The sequence below is a fragment of the Triturus cristatus genome, chromosome 10 (genome assembly GCF_964204655.1).
Source record: "Triturus cristatus chromosome 10, aTriCri1.1, whole genome shotgun sequence".
In the NCBI taxonomy this organism is placed as follows: domain Eukaryota; kingdom Metazoa; phylum Chordata; class Amphibia; order Caudata; family Salamandridae; genus Triturus; species Triturus cristatus.
The window spans coordinates 805,631,694-805,653,845 of record NC_140593.1 but is presented as its reverse complement, the minus strand read 5'-3'; positions in this window follow the sequence as shown (position 1 = coordinate 805,653,845).

The following is a 22,152-nucleotide window of genomic DNA, read 5'->3' as shown; positions in this document are numbered from 1 at the left end:
AAAGTAGTTTTTCAACATGAGGCACATTCCAAATGACATTTGGAATCAATTTTTCTACAGTCCAAAAAATCAATTTTCTGATGAAAAACGATGACCCGTGACCTGTCGAAATGTCTCCAGATGGTCAGAAATGGAAATTTTTTAATGTTTAATTTTTTGACTGCAAATGACTATTCCATGTAAATTATCACTTTTGGAACACAAATAAGTGTGTTTAGAGTCACTTTAATGCCTGAAATTGGTCAAAATAGAAGCTTCTGAATAGAAGAAAAAGTCTGTAATAATGGCATTTTTGGTCACATTGAGGCTATAAAAAGTAGTTATTCAACGTGAGGCACATTCCAAATGACATTTGGAATCAATTTTTCTACAGTCCAAAAAATCAATTTTCTGATGAAAAACGATGACCCGTGACCTGTTGAAATTTCTCCAGATGGTCAGAAATGGAAATTTTTTAAAGTTTAATTTTTTGACTGCAAATTACTATTCCATGTAAATTATCACGTTTGGAACAAAATTAAGTGTGTTTAGAGTCACTTTAATGCCTGAAATTGGTTCGAAATAGAAGCTTCTGAATAGGAGAAAAAGTCTGTAATAATGGAATTTTTGGTCACATTGAGGCTTTAAAAAGTAGTTATTCAACGCGAGGCACATTCCAAATGACATTTGGAATCAATTTTTCTACAGTCCAAAAAATCAATTTTCTGATGAAAAACGATGACCCATGACCTGTCGGAATTTCTCCAGATGGTCAGAAATGGAAATTTTTTTATGTTTAATTTATTGACTGCAAATGACTATTCCGTGTAAATTATCACTTTTGGAACAAAAATAAGTGTGTTTTGAGTCACTTTAATGCCTGAAATTGGTCGAAATAGAAGCTTCCGAATAGAAGAAAAAGTCTGTAATAATGGCATTTTTGGTCACATTGAGGCTTTAAAAAGTAGTTATTCAACGTGAGGCACATTCCAAATGACATTTGGAATCAATTTTTCTACAGTCCAAAAAATCAATTTTCTGATGAAAAACGATGACCCGTGACCTGTCGAAATGTCTCCAGTTGATGAGAAATGGACATTTTTTAATGTTTAATTTTTTGACTGCAAATGACTATTCCATGTAAATTATCACTTTTGGAACAAAAATAAGTGTGTTTAGAGTCACTTTAATGCCTGAAATTGGTCGAAATAGAAGCTTCTGAATCGAAAAAAAAGTCTGAAATAATGGCATTTTTGGTCACATTGAGGCTATAAAAAGTAGTTATTCAACATGAGGCACAATCCAAATGACATTTTGAATCAATTTTTCTACAGTCCAAAAAATCAATTTTCTGATGAAAAACGATGACCCGTGACCTGTCGAAATTTCTCCAGATGGTCAGAAATGGAAATTTTTTAATGTTTAATTTTTTGACTGCAAATGACTATTCCATGTAAATTATCACTTTTGGAACAAAAAATAGTGTGTTTAGAGTCACTTTAATGCCTTAAATTGGTCAAAATAGAAGCTTCTGAATAGGAAAAAATATCTGTAATAATGGCAATTTTGGTCACATTGAGGCTTTAAAAAGTAGTTATTCAACATGAGGCACAATCCAAATGACATTTTGAATCAAATTTTTCTACAGTCCAAAAAATCAATTTTCTGATGAAAAACGATGACCCGTGACCTGTCGAAATTTCTCCAGATGGTCAGAAATGGAAAAATTTTTATGTTTAATGTTTTGACTGCAAATGACTATTCCTTGTAAATTATCACTTTTGGAACAAAAACAAGTGTGTTTAGAGTCACTTTAATGCCTTAAATTGGTCGAAATAGAAGCTTCTGAATAGGAGAAAAAGTCTGTAATAATGGCAATTTTGGTCACATTGAGGCTTTAAAAAGTAGTTTTTCAACATGAGGCACATTCCAAATGACATTTGGAATCAATTTTTCTACAATCCAAAAAATCAATTTTCTGATGAAAAACGATGACCCGTGACCTGTCGAAATTTCTCCAGATGGTCAGAAATGGAAATTTTTTTATGTTTAATTTATTGACTGCAAATGACTATTCCATGTAAATTATCACTTTTGGAACAAAAATAAGTGTGTTTTGAGTCACTTTAATGCCTGAAATTGGTCGAAATAGAAGCTTCTGAATAGAAGAAAAAGTCTGTAATAATGGCATTTTTGGTCACATTGAGGCTTTAAAAAGTAGTTATTCAACGTGAGGCACATTCCAAATGACATTTGGAATCAATTTTTCTACAGTCCAAAAAATCAATTTTCTGATGAAAAACGATGACCCGTGACCTGTCGAAATTTCTCCAGATGGTCAGAAATGGAAATTTTTTAATGTTTAATTTTTTGACTGCAAATGACTATTCCATGTAAATTATCACTTTTGGAAAAAAACAAGTGTGTTTAGAGTCACTTTAATGCCTGAAATTGGTCGAAATAGAAGCTTCCGAATAGAAGAAAAAGTCTGTAATAATGGCATTTTTGGTCACATTGAGGCTTTAAAAAGTAGTTATTCAACGTGAGGCACATTCCAAATGACATTTGGAATCAATTTTTCTACAGTCCAAAAAATCAATTTTCTGATGAAAAACGATGACCCGTGACCTGTCGAAATGTCTCCAGTTGATGAGAAATGGACATTTTTTAATGTTTAATTTTTTGACTGCAAATGACTATTCCATGTAAATTATCACTTTTGGAACAAAAATAAGTGTGTTTAAAGTCACTTTAATGCCTGAAATTGGTCGAAATAGAAGCTTCTGAATAGAAAAAAAAGTCTGAAATAATGGCATTTTTGGTCACATTGAGGCTATAAAAAGTAGTTATTCAACATGAGGCACAATCCAAATGACATTTTGAATCAATTTTTCTACAGTCCAAAAAATCAATTTTCTGATGAAAAACGATGACCCGTGACCTGTCGAAATTTCTCCAGATGGTCAGAAATGGAAATTTTTTAATGTTTAATTTTTTGACTGCAAATGACTATTCCATGTAAATTATCACTTTTGGAACAAAAAATAGTGTGTTTAGAGTCACTTTAATGCCTTAAATTGGTCAAAATAGAAGCTTCTGAATAGGAAAAAATATCTGTAATAATGGCAATTTTGGTCACATTGAGGCTTTAAAAAGTAGTTATTCAACATGAGGCACAATCCAAATGACATTTTGAATCAATTTTTCTACAGTCCAAAAAATCAATTTTCTGATGAAAAACGATGACCTGTGACCTGTCGAAATTTCTCCAGATGGTCAGAAATGGAAAAAATTTTATGTTTAATGTTTTGACTGCAAAGGACTATTCCTTGTAAATTATCACTTTTGGAACAAAAACAAGTGTGTTTAGAGTCACTTTAATGCCTTAAATTGGTCGAAATAGAAGCTTCTGAACAGAAGAAAAAGTCTGTAATAATGGCATTTTTGGTCACATTGAGGCTTTAAAAAGTAGTTATTCAACGTGAGGCACATTCCAAATGACATTTGGAATCAATTTTTCTACAGTCCAAAAAATCAATTTTCTGATGAAAAACGATGACCCGTGACCTGTCGAAATTTCTCCAGATGGTCAGAAATGGAAATTTTTTAATGTTTAATTTTTTGACTGCAAATGACTATTCCATGTAAATTATCACTTTTGGAACAAAAATAAGTGTGTTTTGAGTCACTTTAATGCCTGAAATTGGTCGAAATAGAAGCTTCTGAATAGAAGAAAAAGTCTGTAATAATGGCATTTTTGGTCACATTGAGGCTTTAAAAAGTAGTTATTCAACGTGAGGCACATTCCAAATGACATTTGGAATCAATTTTTCTACAGTCCAAAAAATCAATTTTCTGATGAAAAACGATGACCCGTGACCTGTCGAAATTTCTCCAGATGGTCAGAAATGGAAATTTTTTAATGTTTAATTTTTTGACTGCAAATGACTATTCCATGTAAATTATCACTTTTGGAAAAAAACAAGTGTGTTTAGAGTCACTTTAATGCCTGAAATTGGTTGAAATAGAAGCTTCTGAATAGGAGAAAAAGTCTGTAATAATGGCATTTTTGGTCACATTGAGGCTATAAAAAGTAGTTATTCAACGTGAGGCACATTCCAAATGACATTTGGAATCAATTTTTCTACAGTCCAAAAAATCAATTTTCTGATGAAAAACGATGACTCGTGACCTGTTGAAATTTCTCCAGATGGTCAGAAATGGAAATTTTTTAAAGTTTAATTTTTTGACTGCAAATTACTATTCCATGTAAATTATCACGATTGGAACAAAATTAAGTGTGTTTAGAGTCACTTTAATGCCTGAAATTGGTTCGAAATAGAAGCTTCTGAATAGGAGAAAAAGTCTGTAATAATGGCATTTTTGGTCACATTGAGGCTTTAAAAAGTAGTTATTCAACGCGAGGCACATTCCAAATGACATTTGGAATCAATTTTTCTACAGTCCAAAAAATCAATTTTCTGATGAAAAACGATGACCCGTGACCTGTCGAAATGTCTCCAGTTGATGAGAAATGGACATTTTTTAATGTTTAAGTTTTTTGACTGCAAATGACTATTCCATGTAAATTATCACTTTTGGAACAAAAAATAGTGTGTTTAGAGTCACTTTAATGCCTTAAATTGGTCAAAATAGAAGCTTCTGAATAGGAAAAAATATCTGTAATAATGGCAATTTTGGTCACATTGAGGCTTTAAAAAGTAGTTATTCAACATGAGGCACAATCCAAATGACATTTTGAATCAATTTTTCTACAGTCCAAAAAATCAATTTTCTGATGAAAAACGATGACCCGTGACCTGTCGAAATGTCTCCAGATGGTCAGAAATGGAAATTTTTTAATGTTTAATTTTTTGACTGCAAATGACTATTCCATGTAAATTATCACTTTTGGAACACAAATAAGTGTGTTTAGAGTCACTTTAATGCCTGAAATTGGTCGAAATAGAAGCTTCTGAATAGAAGAAAAAGTCTGTATTAATGGCATTTTTGGTCACATTGAGGCTATAAAAAGTAGTTATTCAACGTGAGGCACATTCCAAATGACATTTGGAATCAATTTTTCTACAGTCCAAAAAATCAATTTTCTGATGAAAAACGATGACCCGTGACCTGTTGAAATTTCTCCAGATGGTCAGAAATGGAAATTTTTTAAAGTTTAATTTTTTGACTGCAAATTACTATTCCATGTAAATTATCACGTTTGGAACAAAATTAAGTGTGTTTAGAGTCACTTTAATGCCTGAAATTGGTTCGAAATAGAAGCTTCTGAATAGGAGAAAAAGTCTGTAATAATGGCATTTTTGGTCACATTGAGGCTTTAAAAAGTAGTTATTCAACGCGAGGCACATTCCAAATGACATTTGGAATCAATTTTTCTACAGTCCAAAAAATCAATTTTCTGATGAAAAACGATGACCCGTGACCTGTCGAAATTTCTCCAGATGGTCAGAAATGGAAATTTTTTTATGTTTAATTTATTGACTGCAAATGACTATTCCATGTAAATTATCACTTTTGGAACAAAAATAAGTGTGTTTTGAGTCACTTTAATGCCTGAAATTGGTCGAAATAGAAGCTTCTGAATAGAAGAAAAAGTCTGTAATAATGGCATTTTTGGTCACATTGAGGCTTTAAAAAGTAGTTATTCAACGTGAGGCACATTCCAAATGACATTTGGAATCAATTTTTCTACAGTCCAAAAAATCAATTTTCTGATGAAAAACGATGACCCGTGACCTGTCGAAATTTCTCCAGATGGTCAGAAATGGAAATTTTTTAATGTTTAATTTTTTGACTGCAAATGACTATTCCATGTAAATTATCACTTTTGGAAAAAAACAAGTGTGTTTAGAGTCACTTTAATGCCTGAAATTGGTTGAAATAGAAGCTTCTGAATAGGAGAAAAAGTCTGTAATAATGGCAATTTTGGTCACATTGAGGCTTTAAAAAGTAGTTTTTCAACATGAGGCACATTCCAAATGACATTTGGAATCAATTTTTCTACAGTCCAAAAAATCAATTTTCTGATGAAAAACGATGACCCGTGACCTGTCGAAATGTCTCCAGATGGTCAGAAATGGAAATTTTTTAATGTTTAATTTTTTGACTGCAAATGACTATTCCATGTAAATTATCACTTTTGGAACACAAATAAGTGTGTTTAGAGTCACTTTAATGCCTGAAATTGGTCGAAATAGAAGCTTCTGAATAGAAGAAAAAGTCTGTAATAATGGCATTTTTGGTCACATTGAGGCTATAAAAAGTAGTTTTTCAACGTGAGGCACATTCCAAATGACATTTGGAATCAATTTTTCTACAGTCCAAAAAATCAATTTTCTGATGAAAAACGATGACCCGTGACCTGTTGAAATTTCTCCAGATGGTCAGAAATGGAAATTTTTTAAAGTTTAATTTTTTGACTGCAAATTACTATTCCATGTAAATTATCACGTTTGGAACACAATTAAGTGTGTTTAGAGTCACTTTAATGCCTGAAATTGGTTCGAAATAGAAGCTTCTGAATAGGAGAAAAAGTCTGTAATAATGGCATTTTTGGTCACATTGAGGCTTTAAAAAGTAGTTATTCAACGCGAGGCACATTCCAAATGACATTTGGAATCAATTTTTCTACAGTCCAAAAAATCAATTTTCTGATGAAAAACGATGACCCGTGACCTGTCGGAATTTCTCCAGATGGTCAGAAATGGAAATTTTTTTATGTTTAATTTATTGACTGCAAATGACTATTCCGTGTAAATTATCACTTTTGGAACAAAAATAAGTGTGTTTTGAGTCACTTTAATGCCTGAAATTGGTCGAAATAGAAGCTTCCGAATAGAAGAAAAAGTCTGTAATAATGGCATTTTTGGTCACATTGAGGCTTTAAAAAGTAGTTATTCAACGTGAGGCACATTCCAAATGACATTTGGAATCAATTTTTCTACAGTCCAAAAAATCAATTTTCTGATGAAAAACGATGACCCGTGACCTGTCGAAATGTCTCCAGTTGATGAGAAATGGACATTTTTTAATGTTTAATTTTTTGACTGCAAATGACTATTCCATGTAAATTATCACTTTTGGAACAAAAATAAGTGTGTTTAGAGTCACTTTAATGCCTGAAATTGGTCGAAATAGAAGCTTCTGAATAGAAAAAAAAGTCTGAAATAATGGCATTTTTGGTCACATTGAGGCTATAAAAAGTAGTTATTCAACATGAGGCACAATCCAAATGACATTTTGAATCAATTTTTCTACAGTCCAAAAAATCAATTTTCTGATGAAAAACGATGACCCGTGACCTGTCGAAATTTCTCCAGATGGTCAGAAATGGAAATTTTTTAATGTTTAATTTTTTGACTGCAAATGACTATTCCATGTAAATTATCACTTTGGGAACAAAAAATAGTGTGTTTAGAGTCACTTTAATGCCTTAAATTGGTCAAAATAGAAGCTTCTGAATAGGAAAAAATATCTGTAATAATGGCAATTTTGGTCACATTGAGGCTTTAAAAAGTAGTTATTCAACATGAGGCACAATCCAAATGACATTTTGAATCAATTTTTCTACAGTCCAAAAAATCAATTTTCTGATGAAAAACGATGACCCGTGACCTGTCGAAATTTCTCCAGATGGTCAGAAATGGAAAATTTTTTATGTTTAATGTTTTGACTGCAAATGACTATTTCTTGTAAATTATCACTTTTGGAACAAAAACAAGTGTGTTTAGAGTCACTTTAATGCCTTAAATTGGTCGAAATAGAAGCTTCTGAATAGGAGAAAAAGTCTGTAATAATGGCAATTTTGGTCACATTGAGGCTTTAAAAAGTAGTTTTTCAACATGAGGCACATTCCAAATGACATTTGGAATCAATTTTTCTACAATCCAAAAAATCAATTTTCTGATGAAAAACGATGACCCGTGACCTGTCGAAATTTCTCCAGATGGTCAGAAATGGAAATTTTTTTATGTTTAATTTATTGACTGCAAATGACTATTCCATGTAAATTATCACTTTTGGAACAAAAATAAGTGTGTTTTGAGTCACTTTAATGCCTGAAATTGGTCGAAATAGAAGCTTCTGAATAGAAGAAAAAGTCTGTAATAATGGCATTTTTGGTCACATTGAGGCTTTAAAAAGTAGTTATTCAACGTGAGGCACATTCCAAATGACATTTGGAATCTATTTTTCTACAGTCCAAAAATTCAATTTTCTGATGAAAAACGATGACCCGTGACCTGTCGAAATTTCTCCAGATGGTCAGAAATGGAAATTTTTTAATGTTTAATTTTTTGACTGCAAATGGCTATTCCATGTAAATTATCACTTTTGGAACAAAAATAAGTGTGTTTTGAGTCACTTTAATGCCTGAAATTGGTCGAAATAGAAGCTTCTGAATAGAAGAAAAAGTCTGTAATAATGGCATTTTTGGTCACATTGAGGCTTTAAAAAGTAGTTATTCAACGTGAGGCACATTCCAAATGACATTTGGAATCAATTTTTCTACAGTCCAAAAAATCAATTTTCTGATGAAAAATGATGACCCGTGACCTGTCGAAATGTCTCCAGATGGTCAGAAATGGAAATTTTTTAATGTTTAATTTTTTGACTGCAAATGACTATTCCATGTAAATTATCACTTTTGGAACACAAATAAGTGTGTTTAGAGTCACTTTAATGCCTGAAATTGGTCGAAATAGAAGCTTCTGAATAGAAGAAAAAGTCTGTAATAATGGCATTTTTGGTCACATTGAGGCTATAAAAAGTAGTTATTCAACGTGAGGCACATTCCAAATGACATTTGGAATCAATTTTTCTACAGTCCAAAAAATCAATTTTCTGATGAAAAACGATGACTCGTGACCTGTTGAAATTTCTCCAGATGGTCAGAAATGGAAATTTTTTAAAGTTTAATTTTTTGACTGCAAATTACTATTCCATGTAAATTATCACGATTGGAACAAAATTAAGTGTGTTTAGAGTCACTTTAATGCCTGAAATTGGTTCGAAATAGAAGCTTCTGAATAGGAGAAAAAGTCTGTAATAATGGCATTTTTGGTCACATTGAGGCTTTAAAAAGTAGTTATTCAACGCGAGGCACATTCCAAATGACATTTGGAATCAATTTTTCTACAGTCCAAAAAATCAATTTTCTGATGAAAAACGATGACCCGTGACCTGTCGGAATTTCTCCAGATGGTCAGAAATGGAAATTTTTTTATGTTTAATTTATTGACTGCAAATGACTATTCCGTGTAAATTATCACTTTTGGAACAAAAATAGTTGTGTTTTGAGTCACTTTAATGCCTGAAATTGGTCGAAATAGAAGCTTCCGAATAGAAGAAAAAGTCTGTAATAATGGCATTTTTGGTCACATTGAGGCTTTAAAAAGTAGTTATTCAACGTGAGGCACATTCCAAATGACATTTGGAATCAATTTTTCTACAGTCCAAAAAATCAATTTTCTGATGAAAAACGATGACCCGTGACCTGTCGAAATGTCTCCAGTTGATGAGAAATGGACATTTTTTAATGTTTAATTTTTTGACTGCAAATGACTATTCCATGTAAATTATCACTTTTGGAACAAAAATAAGTGTGTTTAGAGTCACTTTAATGCCTGAAATTGGTCGAAATAGAAGCTTCTGAATAGAAAAAAAAGTCTGAAATAATGGCATTTTTGGTCACATTGAGGCTATAAAAAGTAGTTATTCAACATGAGGCACAATCCAAATGACATTTTGAATCAATTTTTCTACAGTCCAAAAAATCAATTTTCTGATGAAAAACCATGACCCGTGACCTGTCGAAATTTCTCCAGATGGTCAGAAATGGAAATTTTTTAATGTTTAATTTTTTGATTGCAAATTACTATTCCATGTAAATTATCACGATTGGAACAAAATTAAGTGTGTTTAGAGTCACTTTAATGCCTGAAATTGGTTCGAAATAGAAGCTTCTGAATAGGAGAAAAAGTCTGTAATAATGGCATTTTTGGTCACATTGAGGCTTTAAAAAGTAGTTATTCAACGCGAGGCACATTCCAAATGACATTTGGAATCAATTTTTCTACAGTCCAAAAAATCAATTTTCTGATGAAAAACGATGACCCGTGACCTGTCGCAATTTCTCCAGATGGTCAGAAATGGAAATTGTTTTATGTTTAATTTATTGACTGCAAATGACTATTCCGTGTAAATTATCACTTTTGGAACAAAAATATGTGTGTTTTGAGTCACTTTAATGCCTGAAATTGGTCGAAATAGAAGCTTCCGAATAGAAGAAAAAGTCTGTAGTAATGGCATTTTTGGTCAAATTGAGGCTTTAGAAAGTAGTTATTCAACGTGAGGCACATTCCAAATGACATTTGGAATCAATTTTTCTACAATCCAAAAAATCAATTTTCTGATGAAAAACGATGACCCGTGACCTGTCGAAATGTCTCCAGTTGATGAGAAATGGACATTTTTTAATGTTTAAGTTTTTTGACTGCAAATGACTATTCCATGTAAATTATCACTTTTGGAACAAAAATAAGTGTGTTTAGAGTCACTTTAATGCCTGAAATTGGTCGAAATAGAAGCTTCTGAATAGAAGAAAAAGTCTGTAATAATGGCATTTTTGGTCACATTGAGGCTATAAAAAGTAGTTATTCAACATGAGGCACAATCCAAATGACATTTTGAATAAATTTTTCTACTGTCCAAAAAATCAATTTTCTGATGAAAAACGATGACCCGTGACCTGTCGAAATTTCTCCAGATGGTCAGAAATGGAAATTTTTTCATGTTTAATTTTTTGACTGCAAATGACTATTCCATGTAAATTATCACTTTTGGAACAAAAAATAGTGTGTTTAGAGTCACTTTAATGCCTTAAATTGGTCAAAATAGAAGCTTCTGAATAGGAAAAAATATCTGTAATAATGGCAATTTTGGTCACATTGAGGCTTTAAAAAGTAGTTATTCAACATGAGGCACAATCCAAATGACATTTTGAATCAATTTTTCTACAGTCCAAAAAATCAATTTTCTGATGAAAAACGATGACCCGTGACCTGTCGAAATGTCTCCAGATGGTCAGAAATGGAAATTTTTTAATGTTTAATTTTTTGACTGCAAATGACTATTCCATGTAAATTATCACTTTTGGAACACAAATAAGTGTGTTTAGAGTCACTTTAATGCCTGAAATTGGTCGAAATAGAAGCTTCTGAATAGAAGAAAAAGTCTGTATTAATGGCATTTTTGGTCACATTGAGGCTATAAAAAGTAGTTATTCAACGTGAGGCACATTCCAAATGACATTTGGAATCAATTTTTCTACAGTCCAAAAAATCAATTTTCTGATGAAAAACGATGACCCGTGACCTGTTGAAATTTCTCCAGATGGTCAGAAATGGAAATTTGTTAAAGTTTAATTTTTTGACTGCAAATTACTATTCCATGTAAATTATCACGTTTGGAACAAAATTAAGTGTGTTTAGAGTCACTTTAATGCCTGAAATTGGTTCGAAATAGAAGCTTCTGAATAGGAGAAAAAGTCTGTAATAATGGCATTTTTGGTCACATTGAGGCTTTAAAAAGTAGTTATTCAACGCGAGGCACATTCCAAATGACATTTGGAATCAATTTTTCTACAGTCCAAAAAATCAATTTTCTGATGAAAAACGATGACCCGTGACCTGTCGAAATTTCTCCAGATGGTCAGAAATGGAAATTTTTTTATGTTTAATTTATTGACTGCAAATGACTATTCCATGTAAATTATCACTTTTGGAACAAAAATAAGTGTGTTTTGAGTCACTTTAATGCCTGAAATTGGTTGAAATAGAAGCTTCTGAATAGAAGAAAAAGTCTGTAATAATGGCATTTTTGGTCACATTGAGGCTTTAAAAAGTAGTTATTCAATGTGAGGCACATTCCAAATGACATTTGGAATCAATTTTTCTACAGTCCAAAAAATCAATTTTCTGATGAAAAACGATGACCCGTGACCTGTCGAAATTTCTCCAGATGGTCAGAAATGGAAATTTTTTAATGTTTAATTTTTTGACTGCAAATGACTATTCCATGTAAATTATCACTTTTGGAAAAAACAAGTGTGTTTAGAGTCACTTTAATGCCTGAAATTGGTTGAAATAGAAGCTTCTGAATAGGAGAAAAAGTCTGTAATAATGGCAATTTTGGTCACATTGAGGCTTTAAAAAGTAGTTTTTCAACATGAGGCACATTCCAAATGACATTTGGAATCAATTTTTCTACAGTCCAAAAAATCAATTTTCTGATGAAAAACGATGACCCGTGACCTGTCGAAATGTCTCCAGATGGTCAGAAATGGAAATTTTTTAATGTTTAATTTTTTGACTGCAAATGACTATTCCATGTAAATTATAACTTTTGGAACACAAATAAGTGTGTTTAGAGTCACTTTAATGCCTGAAATTGGTCGAAATAGAAGCTTCTGAATAGAAGAAAAAGTCTGTAATAATGGCATTTTTGGTCACATTGAGGCTATAAAAAGTAGTTATTCAACGTGAGGCACATTCCAAATGACATTTGGAATCAATTTTTCTACAGTCCAAAAACTCAATTTTCTGATGAAAAACGATGACCCGTGACCTGTTGAAATTTCTCCAGATGGTCAGAAATGGAAATTTTTTAAAGTTTAATTTTTTGACTGCAAATTACTATTCCATTTAAATTATCACGTTTGGAACAAAATTAAGTGTGTTTAGAGTCACTTTAATGCCTGAAATTGGTTCGAAATAGAAGCTTCTGAATAGGAGAAAAAGTCTGTAATAATGGCATTTTTGGTCACATTGAGGCTTTAAAAAGTAGTTATTCAACGTGAGGCACATTCCAAATGACATTTGGAATCAATTTTTCTACAATCCAAAAAATCAATTTTCTGATGAAAAACGATGACCCGTGACCTGTCGAAATGTCTCCAGTTGATGAGAAATGGACATTTTTTAATGTTTAAGTTTTTTGACTGCAAATGACTATTCCATGTAAATTATCACTTTTGGAACAAAAATAAGTGTGTTTAGAGTCACTTTAATGCCTGAAATTGGTCGAAATAGAAGCTTCTGAATAGAAGAAAAAGTCTGTAATAATGGCATTTTTGGTCACATTGAGGCTATAAAAAGTAGTTATTCAACATGAGGCACAATCCAAATGACATTTTGAATAAATTTTTCTACAGTCCAAAAAATCAATTTTCTGATGAAAAACGATGACCCGTGACCTGTCGAAATTTCTCCAGATGGTCAGAAATGGAAATTTTTTCATGTTTAATTTTTTGACTGCAAATGACTATTCCATGTAAATTATCACTTTTGGAACAAAAAATAGTGTGTTTAGAGTCACTTTAATGCCTTAAATTGGTCAAAATAGAAGCTTCTGAATAGGAAAAAATATCTGTAATGATGGCAATTTTGGTCACATTGAGGCTTTAAAAAGTAGTTATTCAACATGAGGCACAATCCAAATGACATTTTGAATCAATTTTTCTACAGTCCAAAAAATCAATTTTCTGATGAAAAACGATGACCCGTGACCTGTCGAAATGTCTCCAGATGGTCAGAAATGGAAATTTTTTAATGTTTAATTTTTTGACTGCAAATGACTATTCCATGTAAATTATCACTTTTGGAACACAAATAAGTGTGTTTAGAGTCACTTTAATGCCTGAAATTGGTCGAAATAGAAGCTTCTGAATAGAAGAAAAAGTCTGTATTAATGGCATTTTTGGTCACATTGAGGCTATAAAAAGTAGTTATTCAACGTGAGGCACATTCCAAATGACATTTGGAATCAATTTTTCTACAGTCCAAAAAATCAATTTTCTGATGAAAAACGATGACCCGTGACCTGTTGAAATTTCTCCAGATGGTCAGAAATGGAAATTTTTTAAAGTTTAATTTTTTGACTGCAAATTACTATTCCATGTAAATTATCACGTTTGGAACAAAATTAAGTGTGTTTAGAGTCACTTTAATGCCTGAAATTGGTTCGAAATAGAAGCTTCTGAATAGGAGAAAAAGTCTGTAATAATGGCATTTTTGGTCACATTGAGGCTTTAAAAAGTAGTTATTCAACGCGAGGCACATTCCAAATGACATTTGGAATCAATTTTTCTACAGTCCAAAAAATCAATTTTCTGATGAAAAACGATGACCCGTGACCTGTCGAAATTTCTCCAGATGGTCAGAAATGGAAATTTTTTTATGTTTAATTTATTGACTGCAAATGACTATTCCATGTAAATTATCACTTTTGGAACAAAAATAAGTGTGTTTTGAGTCACTTTAATGCCTGAAATTGGTCGAAATAGAAGCTTCTGAATAGAAGAAAAAGTCTGTAATAATGGCAGTTTTGGTCACATTGAGGCTTTAAAAAGTAGTTATTCAATGTGAGGCACATTCCAAATGACATTTGGAATCAATTTTTCTACAGTCCAAAAAATCAATTTTCTGATGAAAAACGATGACCCGTGACCTGTCGAAATTTCTCCAGATGGTCAGAAATGGAAATTTTTTAATGTTTAATTTTTTGACTGCAAATGACTATTCCATGTAAATTATCACTTTTGGAAAAAAACAAGTGTGTTTAGAGTCACTTTAATGCCTGAAATTGGTTGAAATAGAAGCTTCTGAATAGGAGAAAAAGTCTGTAATAATGGCAATTTTGGTCACATTGAGGCTTTAAAAAGTAGTTATTCAACGTGAGGCACATTCCAAATGACATTTGGAATCAATTTTTCTACAGTCCAAAAAATCAATTTTCTGATGAAAAACGATGACCCGTGACCTGTCGAAATTTCTCCAGATGGTCAGAAATGGAAATTTTTTTATGTTTAATTTATTGACTGCAAATGACTATTCCATGTACATTATCACTTTTGGAACAAAAATAAGTGTGTTTTGAGTCACTTTAATGCCTGAAATTGGTCGAAATAGAAGCTTCTGAATAGAAGAAAAAGTCTGTAATAATGGCATTTTTGGTCACATTGAGGCTTTAAAAAGTAGTTATTCAATGTGAGGCACATTCCAAATGACATTTGGAATCAATTTTTCTACAGTCCAAAAAATCAATTTTCTGATGAAAAACGATGACCCGTGACCTGTCGAAATTTCTCCAGATGGTCAGAAATGGAAATTTTTTAATGTTTAATTTTTTGACTGCAAATGACTATTCCATGTAAATTATCACTTTTGGAAAAAAACAAGTGTGTTTAGAGTCACTTTAATGCCTGAAATTGGTTGAAATAGAAGCTTCTGAATAGGAGAAAAAGTCTGTAATAATGGCAATTTTGGTCACATTGAGGCTTTAAAAAGTAGTTATTCAACGTGAGGCACATTCCAAATGACATTTGGAATCAATTTTTCTACAGTCCAAAAAATCAATTTTCTGATGAAAAACGATGACCCGTGACCTGTTGAAATTTCTCCAGATGGTCAGAAATGGAAATTTTTTAAAGTTTAATTTTTTGACTGCAAATTACTATTCCATGTAAATTATCACGTTTGGAACAAAATTAAGTGTGTTTAGAGTCACTTTAATGCCTGAAATTGGTTCGAAATAGAAGCTTCTGAATAGGAGAAAAAGTCTGTAATAATGGCATTTTTGGTCACATTGAGGCTATAAAAAGTAGTTATTCAACGTGAGGCACATTCCAAATGACATTTGGAATCAATTTTTCTACAGTCCAAAAACTCAATTTTCTGATGAAAAACGATGACCCGTGACCTGTTGAAATTTCTCCAGATGGTCAGAAATGGAAATTTTTTAAAGTTTAATTTTTTGACTGCAAATTACTATTCCATGTAAATTATCACGTTTGGAACAAAATTAAGTGTGTTTAGAGTCACTTTAATGCCTGAAATTGGTTCGAAATAGAAGCTTCTGAATAGGAGAAAAAGTCTGTAATAATGGCATTTTTGGTCACATTGAGGCTTTAAAAAGTAGTTATTCAACGCGAGGCACATTCCAAATGACATTTGGAATCAATTTTTCTACAGTCCAAAAAATCAATTTTCTGATGAAAAACGATGACCCGTGACCTGTCGAAATTTTTCCAGATGGTCAGAAATGGAAATTGTTTTATGTTTAATTTATTGACTGCAAATGACTATTCCGTGTAAATTATCACTTTTGGAACAAAAAATAGTGTGTTTAGAGTCACTTTAATGCCTTAAATTGGTCAAAATAGAAGCTTCTGAATAGGAAAAAATATCTGTAATAATGGCAATTTTGGTCACATTGAGGCTTTAAAAAGTAGTTATTCAACATGAGGCACAATCCAAATGACATTTTGAATCAATTTTTCTACAGTCCAAAAAATCAATTTTCTGATGAAAAACGATGACCCGTGACCTGTCGAAATGTCTCCAGATGGTCAGAAATGGAAATTTTTTAATGTTTAATTTTTTGACTGCAAATGACTATTCCATGTAAATTATCACTTTTGGAACACAAATAAGTGTGTTTAGAGTCACTTTAATGCCTGAAATTGGTCGAAATAGAAGCTTCTGAATAGGAGAAAAAGTCTGTAATAATGGCATTTTTGGTCACATTGAGGCTTTAAAAAGTAGTTATTCAACGCGAGGCACATTCCAAATGACATTTGGAATCAATTTTTCTACAGTCCAAAAAATCAATTTTCTGATGAAAAACGATGACCCGTGACCTGTCGAAATTTCTCCAGATGGTCAGAAATGGAAATTTTTTTATGTTTAATTTATTGACTGCAAATGACTATTCCATGTAAATTATCACTTTTGGAACAAAAATAAGTGTGTTTTGAGTCACTTTAATGCCTGAAATTGGTCGAAATAGAAGCTTCTGAATAGAAGAAAAAGTCTGTAATAATGGCATTTTTGGTCACATTGAGGCTTTAAAAAGTAGTTATTCAATGTGAGGCACATTCCAAATGACATTTGGAATCAATTTTTCTACAGTCCAAAAAATCAATTTTCTGATGAAAAACGATGACCCGTGACCTGTCGAAATTTCTCCAGATGGTCAGAAATGGAAATTTTTTAATGTTTAATTTTTTGACTGCAAATGACTATTCCATGTAAATTATCACTTTTGGAAAAAAACAAGTGTGTTTAGAGTCACTTTAATGCCTGAAATTGGTTGAAATAGAAGCTTCTGAATAGGAGAAAAAGTCTGTAATAATGGCAATTTTGGTCACATTGAGGCTTTAAAAAGTAGTTATTCAACGTGAGGCACATTCCAAATGACATTTGGAATCAATTTTTCTACAGTCCAAAAAATCAATTTTCTGATGAAAAACGATGACCCGTGACCTGTCGAAATTTCTCCAGATGGTCAGAAATGGAAATTTTTTTATGTTTAATTTATTGACTGCAAATGACTATTCCATGTAAATTATCACTTTTGGAACAAAAATAAGTGTGTTTTGAGTCACTTTAATGCCTGAAATTGGTCGAAATAGAAGCTTCTGAATAGAAGAAAAAGTCTGTAATAATGGCATTTTTGGTCACATTGAGGCTTTAAAAAGTAGTTATTCAATGTGAGGCACATTCCAAATGACATTTGGAATCAATTTTTCTACAGTCCAAAAAATCAATTTTCTGATGAAAAACGATGACCCGTGACCTGTCGAAATTTCTCCAGATGGTCAGAAATGGAAATTTTTTAATGTTTAATTTTTTGACTGCAAATGACTATTCCATGTAAATTATCACTTTTGGAAAAAAACAAGTGTGTTTAGAGTCACTTTAATGCCTGAAATTGGTTGAAATAGAAGCTTCTGAATAGGAGAAAAAGTCTGTAATAATGGCAATTTTGGTCACATTGAGGCTTTAAAAAGTAGTTATTCAACGTGAGGCACATTCCAAATGACATTTGGAATCAATTTTTCTACAGTCCAAAAAATCAATTTTCTGATGAAAAACGATGACCCGTGACCTGTCGAAATTTCTCCAGATGGTCAGAAATGGAAATTTTTTAATGTTTAATTTTTTGACTGCAAATGACTATTCCATGTAAATTATCACTTTTGGAAAAAAACAAGTGTGTTTAGAGTCACTTTAATGCCTGAAATTGGTTGAAATAGAAGCTTCTGAATAGGAGAAAAAGTCTGTAATAATGGCAATTTTGGTCACATTGAGGCTTTAAAAAGTAGTTTTTCAACATGAGGCACATTCCAAATGACATTTGGAATCAATTTTTCTACAGTCCAAAAAATCAATTTTCTGATGAAAAACGATGACCCGTGACCTGTCGAAATGTCTCCAGATGGTCAGAAATGGAAATTTTTTAATGTTTAATTTTTTGACTGCAAATGACTATTCCATGTAAATTATAACTTTTGGAACACAAATAAGTGTGTTTAGAGTCACTTTAATGCCTGAAATTGGTCGAAATAGAAGCTTCTGAATAGAAGAAAAAGTCTGTAATAATGGCATTTTTGGTCACATTGAGGCTATAAAAAGTAGTTATTCAACGTGAGGCACATTCCAAATGACATTTGGAATCAATTTTTCTACAGTCCAAAAACTCAATTTTCTGATGAAAAACGATGACCCGTGACCTGTTGAAATTTCTCCAGATGGTCAGAAATGGAAATTTTTTAAAGTTTAATTTTTTGACTGCAAATTACTATTCCATGTAAATTATCACGTTTGGAACAAAATTAAGTGTGTTTAGAGTCACTTTAATGCCTGAAATTGGTTCGAAATAGAAGCTTCTGAATAGGAGAAAAAGTCTGTAATAATGGCATTTTTGGTCACATTGAGGCTTTAAAAAGTAGTTATTCAACGCGAGGCACATTCCAAATGACATTTGGAATCAATTTTTCTACAGTCCAAAAAATCAATTTTCTGATGAAAAACGATGACCCGTGACCTGTCGAAATTTTTCCAGATGGTCAGAAATGGAAATTGTTTTATGTTTAATTTATTGACTGCAAATGACTATTCCGTGTAAATTATCACTTTTGGAACAAAAAATAGTGTGTTTAGAGTCACTTTAATGCCTTAAATTGGTCAAAATAGAAGCTTCTGAATAGGAAAAAATATCTGTAATAATGGCAATTTTGGTCACATTGAGGCTTTAAAAAGTAGTTATTCAACATGAGGCACAATCCAAATGACATTTTGAATCAATTTTTCTACAGTCTAAAAAATCAATTTTCTGATGAAAAACGATGACCCGTGACCTGTCGAAATGTCTCCAGATGGTCAGAAATGGAAATTTTTTAATGTTTAATTTTTTGACTGCAAATGACTATTCCATGTAAATTATCACTTTTGGAACACAAATAAGTGTGTTTAGAGTCACTTTAATGCCTGAAATTGGTCGAAATAGAAGCTTCTGAATAGAAGAAAAAGTCTGTAATAATGGCATTTTTGGTCACATTGAGGCTATAAAAAGTAGTTATTCAACGTGAGGCACATTCCAAATGACATTTGGAATCAATTTTTCTACAGTCCAAAAAATCAATTTTCTGATGAAAAACGATGACCCGTGACCTGTTGAAATTTCTCCAGATGGTCAGAAATGGAAATTTTTTAAAGTTTAATTTTTTGACTGCAAATTACTATTCCATGTAAATTATCACGTTTGGAACAAAATTAAGTGTGTTTAGAGTCACTTTAATGCCTGAAATTGGTTCGAAATAGAAGCTTCTGAATAGGAGAAAAAGTCTGTAATAATGGCATTTTTGGTCACATTGAGGCTTTAAAAAGTAGTTATTCAATGCGAGGCACATTCCAAATGACATTTGGAATCAATTTTTCTACAGTCCAAAAAATCAATTTTCTGATGAAAAACGATGACCCGTGACCTGTCGAAATTTCTCCAGATGGTCAGAAATGGAAATTTTTTTATGTTTAACTTATTGACTGCAAATGACTATTCCGTGTAAATTATCACTTTTGGAACAAAAATAAGTGTGTTTTGAGTCACTTTAATGCCTGAAATTGGTCGAAATAGAAGCTTCCGAATAGAAAAAAAAGTCTGAAATAATGGCATTTTTGGTCACATTGAGGCTATAAAAAGTAGTTATTCAACATGAGGCACAATCCAAATGACATTTTGAATCAATTTTTCTACAGTCTAAAAAATCAATTTTCTGATGAAAAACGATGACCCGTGACCTGTCGAAATGTCTCCAGTTGGTCAGAAATGGACATTTTTTAATGTTTAATTTTTTGACTGCAAATGACTATTCCATGTAAATTATCACTTTTGGAACAAAAATAAGTGTGTTTAGAGTCACTTTAATGCCTGAAATTGGTCGAAATAGAAGCTTCTGAATAGAAGAAAAAGTCTGTAATAATGGCATTTTTGGTCACATTGAGGCTTTAAAAAGTAGTTATTCAACGTGAGGCACATTCCAAATGACATTTGGAATCAATTTTTCTACAGTCCAAAAAATCAATTTTCTGATGAAAAACGATGACCCGTGACCTGTCGAAATGTCTCCAGTTTTTTAATGTTACATTTTTTGACTGCAAATGACTATTCCATGTAAATTATCACTTTTGGAACACAAATAAGTGTGTTTAGAGTCACTTTAATGCCTGAAATTGGTCAAAATAGAAGCTTCTGAATAGAAGAAAAAGTCTGTAATAATGGCATTTTTGGTCACATTGAGGCTATAAAAAGTAGTTATTCAACGTGAGGCACATTCCAAATGACATTTGCAATCAATTTTTCTACAGTCCAAAAAATCAATTTTCTGATGAAAAACGATGACCCGTGACCTGTTGAAATTTCTCCAGATGGTCAGAAATGGAAATTTTTTAAAGTTTAATTTTTTGAATGCAAATTACTATTCCATGTAAATTATCACGTTTGGAACAAAATTAAGTGTGTTTAGAGTCACTTTAATGCCTGAAATTGATTCGAAATAGAAGCTTCTGAATAGGAGAAAAAGTCTGTAATAATGGCATTTTTGGTCACATTGAGGCTTTAAAAAGTAGTTATTCAACGCGAGGCACATTCCAAATGACATTTGGAATCAATTTTTCTACAGTCCAAAAAATCAATTTTCTGATGAAAAACGATGACCCGTGACCTGTCGGAATTTCTCCAGATGGTCAGAAATGGAAATTTTTTTATGTTTAATTTATTGACTGCAAATGACTATTCCGTGTAAATTATCACTTTTGGAACAAAAATACGTGTGTTTTGAGTCACTTTAATGCCTGAAATTGGTCGAAATAGAAGCTTCCGAATAGAAGAAAAAGTCTGTAATAATGGCATTTTTGGTCACAGTGAGGCTTTAAAAAGTAGTTATTCAATGTGAGGCACATTCCAAATGACATTTGGAATCAATTTTTCTACAGTCCAAAAAATCAATTTTCTGATGAAAAACGATGACCCGTGACCTGTCGAAATGTCTCCAGTTGATGAGAAATGGACATTTTTTAATGTTTAATTTTTTGACTGCAAATGACTATTCCATGTAAATTATCACTTTTGGAACAAAAATAAGTGTGTTTAGAGTCACTTTAATGCCTGAAATTGGTCGAAATAGAAGCTTCTGAATAGAAAAAAAAGTCTGAAATAATGGCATTTTTGGTCACATTGAGGCTATAAAAAGTAGTTATTCAACATGAGGCACAATCCAAATGACATTTTGAATCAATTTTTCTACAGTCCAAAAAATCAATTTTCTGATGAAAAACGATGACCCGTGACCTGTCGAAATTTCTCCAGATGGTCAGAAATGGAAATTTTTTAATGTTTAATTTTTTGACTGCAAATGACTATTCCATGTAAATTATCACTTTTGGAACAAAAAATAGTGTGTTTAGAGTCACTTTAATGCCTTAAATTGGTCAAAATAGAAGCTTCTGAATAGGAAAAAATATCTGTAATAATGGCAATTTTGGTCACATTGAGGCTTTAAAAAGTAGTTATTCAACATGAGGCACAATCCAAATGACATTTTGAATCAATTTTTCTACAGTCCAAAAAATCAATTTTCTGATGAAAAACGATGACCCGTGACCTGTCGAAATTTCTCCAGATGGTCAGAAATGGAAAAATTTTTATGTTTAATGTTTTGACTGCAAATGACTATTCCTTGTAAATTATCACTTTTGGAACAAAAACAAGTGTGTTTAGAGTCACTTTAATGCCTTAAATTGGTCGAAATAG